We start from the raw sequence: 16,047 nt of genomic DNA, 5'->3' as shown, positions 1-16,047 counted from the left end.
TGCCTTCTGACTCAGCTCCTTCTTCAGTCCGATCAGTGCACACGCTGCACCGATCCGCCTGTCGATCTCACGCTCCATCCTTCCCTCACTCGTGAACAAGACCTCAAGATACTTCAACTCCTCCACTTGGGGCACGGACTCCCCACCCACCTGGAGAGGGCAAGCCATCTTTTTCAGGTTGGCTTCAGATTTGGAGGTGCTGATTCTCATCCCAGCCGCTTCACACTCGGCTGTAAACCGTCCCAGTGCAGCTGCAGGTTCAGGTTTGATGAAGAAAGCCTTCTCCAGATCCACAGAGCACATGCGGACAGACTCCCGTGAACTGAGGATCAAATATCGGTCAGATTCTTCTCTCCAGTACCCTTGAGTAGACCTTACCAGGGAGGCTGAGGAGTGTGATCCCCCTTCTTGAACAGAAGAACCACCACCCCAGGCTGCCAAATCAATAAACTCAGCAGCTTTTTCCCATAAAAAACAGGGCGCATGCGCACGCTGCGACCGGCAGGAAAAGTTTTGCTGTTTTGATCGTGTTTTTATTGTTTTAACGTCTGTTTGTGTCTGTGATCACGAGACCCCAAGTGATTCTAACTGCGCACGGTGCTTATGACTGAAGCGACATGGATTTCTTTCATGTCATATCGCTATTTTCGCTACTTCTCCCGTTTTGCCTGGATATCATCTCTGCCTGCAATAGGAGGCAATACAACAGAAGTGAGTTGTTGCAACTGAACTTTGTGAGATCGGACATCATGCTACAGATCCTGGGTCTCATTCGAAGATATCCTGGTAACATCGATGGAGAAACAGGGGGAAAGAAGAGAAGGAAGAGGGGAAAACGAGGAGGCGTCCGGCTACGACTGAGGAAGATGCGGCTTAACCGGCGTCCGCTGCCCTCAATGATCCTGGGGAACGTCCAATCCCTAAGAAATAAAATGAATGAACTCCAGGGGAATGCCCGTTTCCTTAAGGATTACAAAGACTGCTGCGTGATAGCGTTTACGGAAACATGGTTAACCAAACACAACCAGGACTCAGCCCTGATGATCAAAGGCTTTGGAGCACCGCACCGCCTGGATCGGAACAGTGAGGTGACGAAAAAAACTCAGGGAGGAGGGGTATGTCTTTATATTAACCAAAGATACTGTACTGCTGTAACTGTGAGAGAACGCATCTGTAGCCCTGATGTGGAACTTTTATCAATGCCATTGCGCCCGTTTTACCCTGTGAGTTTCCCCAGCTCTTCATCACAGTTGTGTATATCCACCCCAGAGCACACGCCCCCTCTGCTTGTAAAACTGTGTATGAAGTAGTATAAAAACTGCAGTCTATCTCCTCTGATGCCCCGGCGTTTGTACTGGGTGACTTTAATCATGTTTTCCTCAAGAAGTCGGTCCCCAACTTTCATCAATATGTAACCTGTCCCACCAGACGGGATAAGACTATTGATCTTTGCTATGGGTCAGTAATGGATGCATACAGGTCACTTCCATTACCTCCCTTGGGCCACGGAGACCACAACTGTGTGTATCTCATGCCCACAACTGTGTGTATCTCATGCCCACAACTGTGTGTATCTCATGCCCACTTACAGGACTGTTCTGAAGAGGGAAAAGGTCACTACAAAGGACATTAAAAGCTGGACAGAAGAGTCTGTGCAGTGTCTACAGGCCTGTTTCCACTGTACTAACTGGGATGTTTATAGAGGCATGTGGGGGAGATTTAGATTAGTTAGCCGATGTAACCTGTTCTTATGCCGCATTCTGTAGAGACATGATTATACCGTGTAAAAGAGTAAAAATCTACTCCAATAACAAGCCATGGTCACAAAATCTATCAAATCTAGCATCCAAGCTAAGAAACATTCCTTCAAACATGGGACTGCCTCTGAATTGTACAGAGCCACTAAAGATATGAAAATTTAAATTCTAAGGGCTAAACAGGATTATAAAACAACTCTGGAAAATAAAATGGCTGCAAATAATTGGGCTCAGCCTGGTCAAGTATGAAGACCATCGCACTAGTAATTCAAAGAAAACAAGCACTGTTACTTTAGAGGGTTTTGATGCAGATTCTGACCTGCAAATAATCTTAATAATTTAATTTCACGATTTGACACTTATGATTTCAGTAAAGATGTACAGGACTTTATTCATAAATTAGCTGACCGGAATCACTTTGTAATAGAAGAGGAAAATGTTGAAAAGGTGTTTTCTGCCATGAATTCAAATAAAAGCTATGGACCTGACGATATCTGTGGTAAACTGCTTAGGCTCTGTTCTAAAGAACATTTTCATTACATTTTCAATACCTCTTTACAAAATCAGCATGTCCCAAAATGCTGGAAGGATGCAGTAGTTCAGCCGCCCCAAAGTACTGAATGATTTTAGGCCTATTGCACTGACATCTATTGTCATGAAAACTTTTGAAAAGCTTGTGAGGAATGAAATCCTAAAGACGACAGAGTCTGATATTGACCTACAGGCCACACAGAGGTGAAAAGGATGCCACGGTCACTTTGATGAACATGCTTTTTAAACATCTGGAAGGAAAGGGAACTTTTATTTATAGATTTATCTTCTGCTTTTAATACAATTCAACCCCACATTTTAACAGAAAGACTCTTTCGATTTTTTGATTAGAGTCTAAATCTTGTTGGCTGGGTTTTAGATTTCTTAACTAATAGGACACAAACAAAGAGTGCGAGTCAATGGAGCACTGTCTGACCAGATCTGTTCCTCCACTGGCCCTCCCTCAGGGCTGTGTTCTGTCCCCTCTCCTGTTCATTCTTTACACCAACATGTGCCAACAGGGAAGGCAGATTAATACTAAAGTATGCAGATGACTCATTTCCAAAACCAAAGACATGCATATAGATTTTAGGAAACTCCCTAGGTCTAAGGAACTCACCTGCATAAATGGTCAGACAGTGGAGTGTGTAGATCATTATAAATATCTTGGGACTATCATCGATAAGAAACTAAACTTTGAGGCAAACTGTGAAGCTGTGATAAAAAGGGGAACCAGCGTTTGCATTGCCTGAGGAAACTGTCCTCCTTCCACATGGACAGAGCAATGCTCACGATGTTCTACCGCTGCTTCATTGAATCCTTCATCTCCTTCAGCCTGGTGTCTCGGTTCAGCAACCGACCCCTAAAAAATAAGAACTCTCTCAACCAAACCATGAGGTGGGCTAGTAGGCTGATTGGAGAGCCACAGCTGAACCCAGAATCCCTCCTCACTAGACAGCTACAGAGGCTAGTGGTCCATCTTAGAAGACGGATCTCATCCACTAAATGCTGAATTTCAGCTTCTCCCATCAGGCCGCAGGTACATAACACAGGTGCATAATGCAGGTGCATAACGCAGGTTCATGACGCAGGTGCATGACGCAGGTTCATAACGCAGGTGCATAACGCAGGTTCATGACGCAGGTGCATGAAGCAGGTGCATAACGCAGGTTCATGACGCAGGTGCATGACGCAGGTTCATGACGCAGGTGCATGAAGCAGGTTCATAACGCAGGTGCATAACGCAGGTTCATGACGCAGGTTCATGACGCAGGTGCATAACGCAGGTTCATAATGCAGGTTCATAACGCAGGTGCATAACGCAGGTGCATAACGCAGGTTCATGACGCAGGTTCATGACGCAGGTGCATAACGCAGGTTCATAATGCAGGTGCATAACGCAGGTGCATGACGCAGGTGCATGACGCAGGTGCATGACGCAGGTGCATGACGCAGGTGCATGACGCAGGTTCATAATGCAGGTTCATAATGCAGGTTCATGACGCAGGTGCATGACGCAGGTGCATGACGCAGGTGCATGACGCAGGTGCATAACGCAGGTACATATTGCAGGTTCATAATGCAGGTTCATAATGCAGGTGCATAACGCAGGTGCATGACGCAGGTTCATAATGCAGGTTCATAATGCAGGTTCATAACGCAGGTGCATAACGCAGGTGCATGACGCAGGTGCATGACGCAGGTGCATGACGCAGGTGCATGACGCAGGTGCATGACGCAGGTGCATGACGCAGGTTCATAATGCAGGTTCATAATGCAGGTTCATAACGCAGGTGCATAACGCAGGTGCATAACGCAGGTTCATAACGCAGGTTCATAACGCAGGTGCATAACGCAGGTGCATAACGCAGGTGCATGACGCAGGTGCATGACGCAGGTTCATATTGCAGGTTCATAATGCAGGTTCATAACGCAGGTGCATAACGCAGGTGCATGACGCAGGTGCATGACGCAGGTTCATATTGCAGGTTCATAATGCAGGTTCATAACGCAGGTGCATAACGCAGGTGCATGACGCAGGTGCATGACGCAGGTTCATGACGCAGGTGCATGACGCAGGTGCATAACGCAGGTGCATGACGCAGGTGCATAACGCAGGTGCATAACGCAGGTTCATAATGCAGGTGCATAACGCAGGTTCATAACGCAGGTGCATAACGCAGGTGCATGACGCAGGTGCATGACGCAGGTGCATAACGCAGGTACATATTGCAGGTTCATAATGCAGGTTCATAATGCAGGTGCATAACGCAGGTGCATGACGCAGGTGCATGACGCAGGTGCATGACGCAGGTGCATGACGCAGGTTCATAATGCAGGTTCATAACGCAGGTGCATAACGCAGGTGCATGACGCAGGTGCATGACGCAGGTGCATGACGCAGGTGCATGACGCAGGTGCATGACGCAGGTGCATGACGCAGGTGCATGACGCAGGTGCATGACGCAGGTTCATAATGCAGGTTCATAATGCAGGTTCATAACGCAGGTGCATGACGCAGGTGCATGACGCAGGTGCATGACGCAGGTGCATGACGCAGGTGCATGACGCAGGTTCATAATGCAGGTTCATAACGCAGGTGCATAACGCAGGTGCATAACGCAGGTGCATGACGCAGGTGCATGACGCAGGTGCATGACGCAGGTGCATGACGCAGGTGCATGACGCAGGTGCATGACGCAGGTGCATGACGCAGGTGCATAACGCAGGTTCATAATGCAGGTTCATAACGCAGGTGCATAACGCAGGTGCATAACGCAGGTGCATATTGCAGGTTCATAATGCAGGTTCATAATGCAGGTGCATAACGCAGGTGCATGACGCAGGTTCATAACGCAGGTTCATAATGCAGGTTCATAACGCAGGTGCATGACGCAGGTGCATGACGCAGGTGCATGACGCAGGTGCATAACGCAGGTGCATGACGCAGGTTCATAACGCAGGTTCATAATGCAGGTTCATAACGCAGGTGCATGACGCAGGTGCATGACGCAGGTGCATGACGCAGGTGCATGACGCAGGTGCATGACGCAGGTTCATAACGCAGGTTCATAATGCAGGTGCATAACGCAGGTGCATAACGCAGGTGCATGACGCAGGTGCATAACGCAGGTTCATAACGCAGGTTCATAATGCAGGTTCATAACGCAGGTGCATAACGCAGGTGCATGACGCAGGTGCATGACGCAGGTGCATAACGCAGGTACATAATGCAGGTTCATAACGCAGGTGCATAACGCAGGTGCATGACGCAGGTTCATAATGCAGGTTCATAATGCAGGTTCATAACGCAGGTGCATAACGCAGGTGCATGACGCAGGTGCATGACGCAGGTGCATGACGCAGGTGCATGACGCAGGTGCATGACGCAGGTGCATGACGCAGGTGCATGACGCAGGTTCATAATGCAGGTTCATAATGCAGGTTCATAACGCAGGTGCATAACGCAGGTGCATAACGCAGGTTCATAACGCAGGTTCATAACGCAGGTGCATAACGCAGGTGCATAACGCAGGTGCATGACGCAGGTGCATGACGCAGGTTCATATTGCAGGTTCATAATGCAGGTTCATAACGCAGGTGCATAACGCAGGTGCATGACGCAGGTGCATGACGCAGGTTCATATTGCAGGTTCATAATGCAGGTTCATAACGCAGGTGCATAACGCAGGTGCATGACGCAGGTGCATGACGCAGGTTCATGACGCAGGTGCATGACGCAGGTGCATAACGCAGGTGCATGACGCAGGTGCATAACGCAGGTGCATAACGCAGGTGCATGACGCAGGTGCATGACGCAGGTGCATGACGCAGGTTCATAATGCAGGTTCATAATGCAGGTGCATAACGCAGGTGCATGACGCAGGTGCATGACGCAGGTGCATGACGCAGGTGCATGACGCAGGTGCATGACGCAGGTTCATAATGCAGGTTCATAATGCAGGTTCATAACGCAGGTGCATGACGCAGGTGCATGACGCAGGTGCATGACGCAGGTGCATGACGCAGGTTCATAATGCAGGTTCATAACGCAGGTGCATAACGCAGGTGCATGACGCAGGTGCATGACGCAGGTGCATGACGCAGGTGCATGACGCAGGTGCATGACGCAGGTGCATGACGCAGGTGCATGACGCAGGTGCATGACGCAGGTTCATAATGCAGGTTCATAATGCAGGTTCATAACGCAGGTGCATGACGCAGGTGCATGACGCAGGTGCATGACGCAGGTGCATGACGCAGGTGCATGACGCAGGTTCATAATGCAGGTTCATAACGCAGGTGCATAACGCAGGTGCATAACGCAGGTGCATAACGCAGGTGCATGACGCAGGTGCATGACGCAGGTGCATGACGCAGGTGCATGACGCAGGTGCATGACGCAGGTGCATGACGCAGGTGCATAACGCAGGTTCATAATGCAGGTTCATAACGCAGGTGCATAACGCAGGTGCATAACGCAGGTGCATATTGCAGGTTCATAATGCAGGTTCATAATGCAGGTGCATAACGCAGGTGCATGACGCAGGTTCATAACGCAGGTTCATAATGCAGGTTCATAACGCAGGTGCATGACGCAGGTGCATGACGCAGGTGCATGACGCAGGTGCATAACGCAGGTGCATGACGCAGGTTCATAACGCAGGTTCATAATGCAGGTTCATAACGCAGGTGCATGACGCAGGTGCATGACGCAGGTGCATGACGCAGGTGCATGACGCAGGTGCATGACGCAGGTTCATAACGCAGGTTCATAATGCAGGTGCATAACGCAGGTGCATAACGCAGGTGCATGACGCAGGTGCATAACGCAGGTTCATAACGCAGGTTCATAATGCAGGTTCATAACGCAGGTGCATAACGCAGGTGCATGACGCAGGTGCATGACGCAGGTGCATAACGCAGGTACATAATGCAGGTTCATAACGCAGGTGCATAACGCAGGTGCATAACGCAGGTGCATAACGCAGGTGCATGACGCAGGTGCATGACGCAGGTTCATAACGCAGGTGCATAACGCAGGTTCATAACGCAGGTGCATAACGCAGGTGCATGACGCAGGTGCATGACGCAGGTGCATGACGCAGGTGCATGACGCAGGTGCATGACGCAGGTGCATGACGCAGGTGCATGACGCAGGTTCATAATGCCTCTGTGCAAAACTAAGAGACACAGGGGCAGTTTTGTTCCCTCAGTTAATAAAATACTAAATAGCCAGACTGGACAGCCTTCTTAATCTATTTATTTATTCTGGACAAGAACAAGGCCGTTTACGTCGCCCGGATCGGGGTCACCGGGGCCACATCCTGGAGCCAGGCCTGGGATGGGTGCTCGATGGCGAGTGCCTGGTGGCCGGGTCTTTCCCCACGGGACCTGGCCGGGCACAGCCCAAAAGAGCGACGTGGGGCCGTCTTCCCGTGGGCCCACCACCCGCAGGAGGATACATAAGGGGCCAGTGCAGGGAGATCTGGGCGGCAGGGGCCTCGGCGACCAGATCTCCAGACACAAAGACTAACTCTGGGGACATGGAATGTCACCTCGCTGGGGGGGAAAGAGCCTGAGCTTGTGCGGGAGGTTGAGCGATATCGACTAGATATAGTCGGCCTCACCTCCACGCACAGTTTGGGCTCTGGAACCATCTCCTCCAGAGGGGCTGGACGCTCCACTTCTCTGGTGTTGCCCGCGGGGAGAGGCGGGGCTGGTGTGGGCGGGCTTATAGCCCCTCAGCCGCCACGTGTTTGAGTTCACCCCGGTGGACGAGAGAGTCGCATCCCTTCGCCTTCGGGTGGGGGACAGGTCTCTCACTGTTGTGGCGGCCTACGGGCCGAACAGCAGTGCAGAGTACCCGGCCTTCTTAGAGTCCTTGGGAGGAGTACTGGACAGTGCACCGACCGGGGACTCCGTTGTTCTGCTGGGGGACTTCAACGCCTACGTGGGCAATGATAGTGACACCTGGAGAGGGGTGATCGGGAAGAACGGCTTCCCCGATCTGAACCCGAGCGGTGTTCAGTTATTGGACTTCTGTGCTAGCCAAGGGTTGTCCAGAACGAACACCATGTTCAAGCACAAGGTCCATCAGTGCACATGGCACCAGGACACCCTAGGCCGGAGGTCAATGATTGACTTTGTTGTCGTGTCATCTGACTATCGGTCGGCCCCAAAGAAATTCTGGCAAACCATCCGGCGCCTCAGGAGGGGGAAGCAGTGCGGGTGGAGACCTGCTGATCTCGACTGGGGCTGTCGTCGGACGGTGGAAGAAATACTTTGAGGACCTCCTTAATCCCTCAGTCACGTCTTCCGAAGAGGAAGCAGAGACCGGGGACTCGGAGGCTGGCTCATCCATCACCCAAGCTGAAGTCACTGAGGCTGTTCGCAAACTCCTCGGTGGCAGGGCTCCGGGGGTGGATGAGATCCGCCCTGAGTACCTAAAGTCCCTGGACTTTGTAGGACTGTCTTGGCTGACATGTCTCTGCAACAGGGCGTGGCGGTCGGGACAGTGCCTCTGGACTGGCAGACCGAGGTGGTGGTCCCTCTGTTCAAGAAGGGGGACCGGAGGGTGTGTTCCAACTACAGAGGGATCACACTCCTCAGTCTCCCGGGTAAGGTCTATTCCAAGGTACTGGAGAGGAGAATCCGACCGATAGTTGAACCTCGGATTCAGGAGGAGCAGGTTTAGGTCCCGGTCGTGGAACACTGGACCAGCTCTAGACTCTCCATCGGGTGCTCAAGGGTTCATGGGAGTTTGCCTAACCAGTCCACATGTGCTTTGTGGATCTGGAGAAGGCTTTCGACGGTGTCCCTCGGGGTGTCCTTTGGGGGGTGCTCCAGGAGTACGGGGTCCGGGGCCCTTTGCTCAGGGCTGTCCGGTCCCTGTATGACCGGAGCAGGAGCTGTGATCACTGCAGTAAGTCAGACCTGTTCCCAGTGCATGTTGGACTCCTCAGGGCTGCCCTTTGTCACCGGTTCTGTTCATAGTTTTTATGGACAGAATTTCTAGGCGCAGTCAGGGGTCAGAGGGTGTGGTCAGGGGTCGGAGGGTGTGGTCAGGGGTCAGAGGGTGTGGTCAGGGGCCGGAGGGTGTCTGGTTTGGGGACCACACGATCTCATCTCTGCTGTTTGCAGACGATGTTGTCTTGATGGCTCCATCAAACCCGGACCTGCAGCTGCACTGGGACGGTTTGAGCCGAGTGTGAAGCGGCTGGGATGAGAATCAGCTCCAAATCCGAGGTCATGGTTCTCGACCGGAAAAAGGTGGCTGGTCCTCTCCAGGTGGGTGGGGAGTCCTTGCCCCAAGTGGAGGACTTCATATATCTCAGGGTCTTGTTCACGAGTGAGTAGGGATGCATACCTAAACCCGCGTTCAGGTCCAAGTCCGGATTCGAATCCAGAGGTTTAGGTTCAGGTCCGGACCTAATGAGTCCGGCTGAACTCATGCCATTTTTGCATAATGTTATAGCAGCGTAACATAAGCTACTTCGCTAAATTAAGTTGAAGACACTTGAATAAGGACTACTATCAAACACCAGGCTTTACTGCAGATTGTAATAAAATCAACTTTTCTGTTTTATTAACAGTTTTTTAACAGAAGTTACAACCATACAAAAAAAAAGCTACTAGGTAGCTGCAAAACTTAGCTTAACATAGCTTAAGAGCATGTTGACAGAATCTGGGTCAAGACGAGCTGTTTCAGCTGATACAATGTCCCCAGCAGTACTGAAGACCCGCTCACTTGGCACACTTGTGCCTGGCACGATCAGGTATTTCTTGGCATGCCTACTGAGGTGTGGTAGTTCGTCAACCTTTCCCTGCCAAAATGCAAGCACATCATCTGAAGACTTCATCTTCGGCAAGGCCCTGAACATCAGCATCTCCTGCTGAATTATCAGCCTAAGTGGCAGCGCTGTCTCAACATATGCCACAACATCATCATCCTCATCCTCAAAAATTTCCTCCATTGCACTTAGCCTCGGCTTTTTTACAGGAGTCGTATCATCATCACTGTTCTCATGGGGCACTGGCACGGGCACAGCTTCGTCAGGTTCCGTATTCTTCAGCACAGTGAGATTCGCTCACTTCGATGCGGTTTGTGAGCCGATCCCACACGTCCATTGGGACAACCGCGGAGCCCTTGAACCTCGGGTCCAGGGCTGTTGCTTCTTCAAGGAACTCTCTCCTTTCAGCTTCTCTATATCTTGCTGCGAGATCTTCCCTGATGGATGACTTAATGTCTTTTGTAAACTTGTCATCCTCCTCTTTGTCAGCCAAGTGCTGTTCCAGTTTGTGGAGCATAGGCAGCACCTGTCCAGAGGTTGGTCTCTTCTCAGACGACATCGCGACTGTGATAATGTAGGGGAGCTTCATCAGGTCGAGGAAACACTCCATCTTCTCCACGTCTTTATCGGAACACTTCTGCAGCCTCTTGAAGCTGTCTTTCTTTTTTATTCTCTCATCTAGGGAAGCAGCTACTACTGCTGGGTACTGTTCTACAAATCTTTCAACCATCAGATAACTGCTATTCCAACGTGTCTTGCAGTCGAGGATGAGGGTGTGGTTGGGTTTCCCAAGGGCTACTTGCTTCTCCTTCAGAACTACTTCGGCGAGATATGAATTGCGAAAGCTGCAGTGATGCAGTCGCTGCATCGACTGTTGTGGTGAAGAAGGAGCTGAGTCGAAAAACAAAGCTCTCAATTTACCGGTCAATCTACGTTCTGACCTCACCTATGGTCATGAGCTTTGGGTAATGACCCAAAGGACAAGATCGTGGATACAAGTGGTCGAAATGAGTTTCCTCCGGTGGGTGGCTGGGCGCTCCCTTAGAGATAAGGTGAGGAGCTCAGTCACACGGGGGGAGCTCGGAGTAGAGCCGCTGCTCCTCCAGCTGAGGTGGCTCGAGCATCTGTTCCGGAGCCTCCTGGGCGCCTCCCTCGGCAGGTGTTTCAGGCATGTCCCACAACAAGAGGCCCCGGGGAAGACCCAGGACACGCTGGAGAGACTATGTCTCTCGGCTGGCCTGGGAACGCCTCGGGATCCTCCCGTAGGAGTTGGAGGAAGTGTCTGGGGAGTAGGAAGTCTGGGAGTCCCTGGTTAGACTGCTGCCCCCGCGACCCGGCCCCGGGTCCCGGATAAAGCGGTAAAAAATGGATGGGTGGATTCTGAACTAGTGCTTTTACTCTGTATTTTAACTGTTGTATACTTGTTTTCCATGTCTCTGTGTCTCGGTAATGTCACTGTCCGTTCCCTGTCAATGTCATTCATGTTGTCTATGTGTGTGAGCAGCCCACTCTTTTTGACCTGCAACCAAATCTACCCTCGGGTACATATAAAGTTCCTTAGGTTATTGCTGAAATCAAAAGTATAGTGTCTAAACCAGACTTGGACAGACTTCCATGTGTTTGCCATTGCCAATTCTGTTCATTGGCAATAAACCTTTTCTGCTGCTTCTGCTGATGTCCAGAGTCAGGACTAAACATGGAGAGTCTTGGGGAGACAGGTTCTGCTCCGACAATGTTCAAATCTGAGCTAAAAACAGTTTTGTTTAGCTGTGTTTATGACTGATGCCATAGTCTGGAAACACAGATATTTATCCTACTATTCACAAGTGTCCAGATGACAGTGGAACACTCCTGGACGAATGAAGGATTATTACACCCACGTTTAACGGAATGTGGAAAAATACTTGTGAAAAGTTCTCTGTGATGCACTGTAAACATATGCACTGTAAACATATGCACGGTAAACATATAGATGCACGGTAAACATATGCACTGTAAACATATGCACGGTAAACATATAGATGCACGGTAAACATATGCACTGTAAACATATGCACTGTAAACATATGCACTGTAAACATATAGATGCACGGTAAACATATGCACTGTAAACATATGCACGGTAAACATATAGATGCACGGTAAACATATGCACTGTAAACATATGCACTGTAAACATATGCACTGTAAACATATGCACTGTAAACATATAGATGCACGGTAAACATATGCACTGTAAACATATGCACTGTAAACATATGCACTGTAAACATATAGATGCACTGTAAACATATGCACTGTAAACATATGCACTGTAAACATATGCACGGTAAACATATAGATGCACGGTAAACATATGCACTGTAAACATATGCACTGTAAACATATGCACGGTAAACATATAGATGCACGGTAAACATATGCACGGTAAACATATGCACTGTAAACATATGCACTGTAAACATATAGATGCACGGTAAACATATGCACTGTAAACATATGCACTGTAAACATATGCACTGTAAACATATGCACTGTAAACATATGCACTGTAAACATATAGATGCACGGTAAACATATGCACTGTAAACATATGCACTGTAAACATATGCACTGTAAACATATAGATGCACTGTAAACATATGCACTGTAAACATATGCACTGTAAACATATGCACGGTAAACATATAGATGCACGGTAAACATATGCACTGTAAACATATGCACTGTAAACATATGCACTGTAAACATATAGATGCACTGTAAACATATGCACTGTAAACATATGCACTGTAAACATATAGATGCACTGTAAACATATGCACTGTTGTTGGTCGGATCATTGTAGGGACGGGGAACACCGGGACAACACGCACTTTTCGTGGAGGAAAAACAGGAGTCTTCGTTTAGCGTCTCTGACTGAATCAGAACTCACTTTAATGAACGGAACTTCCGGTGCAAGACAGTTTCAGTGTAAGAGCACACATTTATATACACTGCGGATATCATACATTCAGGGCAACAACTGTAAACATATGCACTGTAAACATATAGATGCACTGTAAACATATGCACTGTGAACATATGCACTGTGAACATATGCACTGTAAACATATGCACTGTAAACATATAGATGCACTGTAAACATATGCACTGTAAACATATAGATGCACTGTAAACATATGCACTGTAAACATATAGATGCACTGTAAACATATGCACTGTAAACATATAGATGCACTGTAAACATATGCACTGTAAACATATGCACTGTAAACATATAGATGCACTGTAAACATATGCACTGTAAACATATAGATGCACTGTAAACATATGCACTGTAAACATATGCACTGTGAACATATGCACTGTGAACATATGCACTGTAAACATATGCACTGTAAACATATAGATGCACTGTAAACATATGCACTGTAAACATATAGATGCACTGTAAACATATAGATGCACTGTAAACATATGCACTGTAAACATATAGATGCACTGTAAACATATGCACTGTAAACATATGCACTGTAAACATATAGATGCACTGTAAACATATGCACTGTAAACATATAGATGCACTGTAAACATATGCACTGTAAACATATAGATGCACTGTAAACATATGCACTGTAAACATATAGATGCACTGTAAACATATGCACTGTAAACATATGCACTGTAAACATATAGATGCACTGTAAACATATAGATGCACTGTAAACATATGCACTGTAAACATATAGATGCACTGTAAACATATGCACTGTGAACATATGCACTGTAAACATATAGATGCACTGTAAACATATGCACTGTAAACATATAGATGCACTGTAAACATATGCACTGTAAACATATAGATGCACTGTAAACATATGCACTGTAAACATATGCACTGTAAACATATAGATGCACTGTAAACATATGCACTGTAAACATATAGATGCACTGTAAACATATGCACTGTAAACATATGCACTGTAAACATATAGATGCACTGTAAACATATGCACTGTAAACATATAGATGCACTGTAAACATATGCACTGTAAACATATAGATGCACGGTAAACATATGCACTGTAAACATATGCACTGTAAACATATGCACTGTAAACATATGCACTGTAAACATATAGATGCACTGTAAACATATGCACTGTAAACATATGCACTGTAAACATATAGATGCACTGTAAACATATGCACTGTAAACATATGCACTGTAAACATATAGATGCACTGTAAACATATGCACTGTAAACATATGTGCCGAGTCACCGTAAATGTCGGCCTCAGTGAAACTGAGATAAACAGTGTTTTAAGATTTTTTCCCCAAATTTGTCATTTTCGTTTTTTTGCATTATGTGAAAGTTGAAGTTATGAAGGAGCCCCTCCCCCTCCGTGCTTCAGATAACAGTATTCATTACCTTAAAAGTACACATTAAGCTGTTAAAAATGGGTAGTTTTCGTGTGCCGCGCGGGGGCGTTACCCTTTTTCAGCAGCGCATGTTGATCTTTTTCCACCAATCAGCGGCGAACCACATGGCTACAGCTGCGTGTCCTCCTCATGGACATTATTCATTCTCCAGACTCTCCAGAGCGTATGATTCCCTGGACTATATTGCATCGGAACTGAGGTACTTTTACTCTAAAGTATTGCTTTAACGCTGTGTTTTAAGGTGGTCTCGTGATGTCACTTTAGCCTCGTCACTTTTGCCTCGAGACAGAGCAATGCTAAGCTAACACGCTGCTTCAGTGCACTCTATGTTATAAATACGGGCTTGAATTTAATGTGACCACTTTCTGAATAATCAACATCACGTAGTCTCTTGAAACTAGCTGTTTTGGGATGGTATAATGTCTGTATCTTCGTGTTTTTTACTGTTTTTTACTGTAGCCCGCGTTAACCGCTTTAGCTCGCTACATTCCAAGCTAGCACCAGGTTGTGTTCTTTGTTCCTGGCTTCAGCATATCAAATACGGGCTTGAATTTAATGTGACTACTACTGAATAATTACCATCACGTAGTCTCTTGAAACTAGCTGTTTTGGGACGGTGTAATGTCTGTATCTTTGTGTTTTTTACTGTAGCCCGCGTTAGCCGGTTTAGCTCGTTACAAACTTCTTTGTTTTCCTTTTCAGAAGAGGCGCTCACAGCTGGCGTTTATCAAAAACTATGCAGAAGTCCATCGCATTACAGCTTCGACTTTGCACAGCAGGTACTATTTATTACACATCATTTACTTAACTTCACTTTATTAAATGTACAATAAAGTGCAAATGCAGAATAGCAATTATAGACATGCAATAATGTCACATTCAGTTGCATATAACTGATGTAAATAGTGTTTATTTTACCATTATTATTAGTATTATTTTGTCTTACGCTGTTTTTATTTTATCTTTATTTTCCCCTCCATTCCTTATTAAGAAATGACAGATTTTGTTTATAAGAGTTCTTCTATTAAGAGTGTTTTTTAAACTTCTATAAGTTATCTGTCCTTTTCCTCTGTATCTTCCTGCGTAGCAACAATGAAATTTCTCCATGTGTGGACAATAAAGGAATATCTTATCTTATCAAATGTCACACGTCTTAATCTAATTCCTTCGCTCTCTCCCTCTGTCTTCTACAGATACACTTTCCCCCAAACCCTCTGCAGCCGGTCAGCGCGGAGGCGGCGCGCGCTCTCAGCGCGGAGGCGGCGCGCTCTCAGCGCGGAGGCGATGCACGCGCTCTTCAGCTACTACGCAATTCGGCTGATCTGCCTCCGGTTGACAATCTCCATGTCCTGGTCCCACCTGGACTGAACATTGACAGGCAGACCCATCTATCCTATTGCACTACATAACTTTATACCTTTATATTTTATTATGTATATAACATGCCGTTTAGTCCTCAGTGTTCAATGTTTTGTTGTTTGTGTTGCACTGAATCACCTGTGAATTCTGTTTATCC

General features: G+C 47.3%; 1 protein-coding gene across 1 annotated transcript in view; it reads left to right on the top strand.

The window, feature by feature from the left end:
* Nucleotides 1-16,047, top strand: part of oatx (organic anion transporter X) — an 89,736-nt gene that overhangs the window by 61,393 nt on the left and 12,296 nt on the right. The window lies entirely within an intron of this gene.

This window comes from Eucyclogobius newberryi, unplaced genomic scaffold (assembly GCF_026437365.1).
Source record: "Eucyclogobius newberryi isolate DKJ021-1_F unplaced genomic scaffold, fEucNew1.0.hap1 SCAF_3, whole genome shotgun sequence".
In the NCBI taxonomy this organism is placed as follows: domain Eukaryota; kingdom Metazoa; phylum Chordata; class Actinopteri; order Gobiiformes; family Gobiidae; genus Eucyclogobius; species Eucyclogobius newberryi.
This window is presented reverse-complemented; position numbering and strand designations above follow the sequence as displayed.